This window comes from Petromyzon marinus, chromosome 1, assembly GCF_048934315.1.
Source record: "Petromyzon marinus isolate PM22_M1 ecotype Great Lakes invasive population chromosome 1, UKy_Petmar_22M1.pri1.0, whole genome shotgun sequence".
NCBI lineage: Eukaryota > Metazoa > Chordata > Hyperoartia > Petromyzontiformes > Petromyzontidae > Petromyzon > Petromyzon marinus.
Window position 1 is genome coordinate 32,381,216 of NC_133667.1, and position 3,441 is coordinate 32,384,656.

The 3,441-nt window shown below is 47.0% G+C and overlaps 1 long non-coding RNA gene across 1 annotated transcript; it reads left to right on the forward strand.

The window, feature by feature from the left end:
* Positions 1-303: 303 nt before the first annotated feature.
* On the forward strand, positions 304-2,634 carry LOC142924625 (uncharacterized). Its single transcript, XR_012941735.1, has 2 exons — positions 304-1,688; positions 1,979-2,634. It is a non-coding gene; the product is annotated as an uncharacterized LOC142924625 (long non-coding RNA).
* The last annotated feature ends 807 nt before the right edge of the window (positions 2,635-3,441 follow it).

Consider the following 3,441-nt stretch of genomic DNA (forward strand, 5'->3'; position numbering starts at 1 on the left):
TGTATTTGTGTTTCTGGTGACTTTGTGTATTTCATATCGGAATCGCTTCCAGTGCTGTTGCTGCTGGCGGCAATAAAAAAAAGTTGTTTAAAAGTTAGAAGTCTCTCTCACTCTCTCTCACTCTCTCGCTCTCTCTCACTCTCTCTCTCACTCTCTCGCTCTCTCTCGCTCTCTCTCACTCTCTCGCTCTCTCTCACTCTCGCCGCCCGTCGCGGCGCTTTTCTCTTCACTGCGGATGGTGGTGGTTGGTGGAGGAGGGAATAAGAAGCCAAGAGGGAGAGAGAGAGAGAGGCAAAAAAAATGCGCTCTTGGACACAATGCGCGGCATTGTAAAGAATGCTACAGAAGGAATTCGCGCTAAACAAACACGCTGCCAAGTCCACGCGGCCACCCGATGAACAATGACCCCTCTGTGCGACCACGGAGCAAACGCAAGCAGCCCCAATGGGAACTTTTCTTTGGCGGAGTGGGGTTTGGTGGTGGTGGGTAGGGGAGGGGAGTGGACGACGTGGGGGAGACGGAGGGGGAGCGGGATTGGGAACGGCGGGCGGCGTCGTCTGGAGCAGAAGAACAAACTTGGACCTCCACGAGGTTCCTATAACATCACTCACCCCAATACAGCACTATATATAGAATCCACCCATACGGGCTTTCGGGTAGGGGGGGGAGGTAACACCGTGCCTAGCAGCACGCGGCGGTACAACCCACGAAACCACAGCGAAGCACGCGTGATTCTACGCAGCCTTACGCGGTTAGTAGAGCTTCGCTCACCACCCCTCCCCCCCTAAGACGCGTGGTGTCTGGTCACAAACAAATACGATTAGGATAAGTAGTGTTCGCCCCGTCTCACGTTTTGTCTGTCTGCCTGTTGAACACGGCAGCGGCTGAGCCGCCTCCTTGCTGGACGTCTGTGATCAAGAGCTTAATGGCTCATCGGATTCCTCTTGCAATCGAAGCAGAGATTCTGGTTAAGACTGCCAAGTTCGTGTTTGAAGGCTCAATGTAAAAGTGAATTCAATTAACTACATTGTCTATGATCGTGAGATGACTTTACCATATATTAGATATTTTGCATGCCATAGTGGCTTTAATTGGGTACTCTGTATATCAAAATATTATATCGATATGCACATTATTATAATACACATATACATTTATAGTCATACAAGGACAACGCTTTTTGATGAGTGAATAATAATATATATTTATATTTTCCATCGGCCTATTAGCCTTCCCGACCAATATTTACCAGCGGTATTCGTTCAGAAGGCAGTGCATGGGTGGATCTCTCAAACCCACCGCCCCATTATAAGAGCGTCCACACGTGCGCATTCTCATTAGTCCAACATATAAAACGCATTGCTAAACAATTTGAGCGCATTATACAGTCATCACTGGTATGAAATTAAATTAACGTGCGATTAAAAATCTAAACATACGTCAGCCTATTTTGGAGGAAACGCACGTGCGAAAAACACCGACAGACTTTTGCAATGAATTAAATCATTTGAAAACATTTTAAAAGCAACATTTTGCAAGAGGCGACGTTTCGGTGGCTATGGCCTTTGATTTGTTTTACAGTGCATGAAGACTTTTGCAGGCCATCCGTCTCCACGCCATGGCGATCATGCAACGGTTCGGCTTCTGACCTTTTATTAGCACTCACCAGCCGGCCACAAGCAGCACAGGTATTTTTGTGTGTTATGCCGGCGCTACCGCTGCTCTGTGGAGAGAACCAATGACAAACGCAACGATTGGTTTGCATGCGATTAACATGTAATTTACACACATCACAACGAGTAATTGACGTACATTCTGTAACATCAAAGAATATCATTAACACGTAATTGACACTTTCGCTCGTAAACGGAATACGCTTAAAGCCTATTTAACATGTAATTAGCGCCCTCATTGTATATGCCGTATTCGTGGATTCGCCGCCCGGAAATCATGATCACAGTTTTTTACCCTGTGACAGGGACTGCGGTGTCAACCAACAAAAGGGAACCTCTCGACGTTATAAGGAGAGCATCATCGTTCCAAGCGCACGGGATACCTCGGCTCCAACCATGGACGTCGCGGTGGCTAGGGGATGTTAACTACCTCGCCTGGTACACAGGAGGACGTGGGTTCGAGTCTAACCCCGACGCCTGCTGCTCTATATTTGGAGTTTGCGTGTCTCTCTCTCATCATTATCACGGTGGCTAGGGGATGTCAACTACCTCGTCTGGTTCAAGTTTCAAGTTTCATTTATTAGGTATAGCCCTGTGAGCCATGCGGATCTTGAGTCGGGTGCAACCGCAACAAACAAAATATGAACAGAGAACATCTTGAAGCGACGAAGCGCAACAGAAACATCCTAGATAAACCAGCAAATCTTCCAGAAAAAAAACTCCACCGTATTACAACTCTGTGTGCAAAAATCCCAGTGTGATGCAAGACAAACAATGACAACCGTAAGACAATTTTGATTAAAGTTATCAGGGCGACTCCGCACTTCCGCAAGAAACATGGCTTAACCATATGTTTTCTAAATCACCAAAATAAAGCTATAAAAACAATGTAACAACAGTAATCATAGGAACTGTGATTCAAATTTAACAATAAACGATATACATAACATGTACGACCAAACTTGCAGCCATAGCTGGCAGCATGACAATCCCAGTGTATGATGTGTGAGTGAGTCAGTGTATGATGTGTGAGTGAGTCAGTGTATGATGTGTGAGTGAGTTGGTGGTAGTGTGAGTGAGTGTATAATGTGTGAGTGAGTCAGCGTATGATGAGTGGGTGTATGGTGAGTGAATCAGTGTATGATGGGTGAATGGGTCAGTGGTTGTGTGAGAGAGTGTATGATGTATGAGTGAGTCAGTGTATGATGTGTGAGTGAGTCAGTGTATGATGTGTGAGTAGTGGGGAGCGGTAGTGTAGCGGTTAGCGCGCTGCGCTATGAACCTGGCGACCCGGGTTCGATTCCCGCTCACGGCCAACACCAGTGACGATTATCTGAACCGGTCCTGGGCCTCCCCTAGGTCGACTCAGCCTCAAATGAGTACCTGGTGCGGTGTGTAAATATCGCCACTAGGGAGACAAAGACGGTCGGGCGTGGTGCTGGCCACCCACCCCCTCGTGTACTGTTCCGGCCTTCATAGGTGCTCGCTAACAGCACTTGCCCCTACAGTCTGTTAATGCTATACGGGGGATCTTTGATCTTTGTTTTTGATGTGTGAGTGAGTCAGTGTATGATGTGTGCGTGAGTCAGTGGTAGTGTGAGTGAGTGTATGATGTGTGAGTGAGTCAGCGTATGATGAGTGAGTGTATGGTGAGTGAATCAGTGTATGATGAGTGAATGGGTCAGTGGTTGTGTGAGAGAGTGTATGATGTATGAGTGAGTCAGTGTATGATGTGTGAGTGAGTCAGTGTAAGATGAGTGAGTGAGTC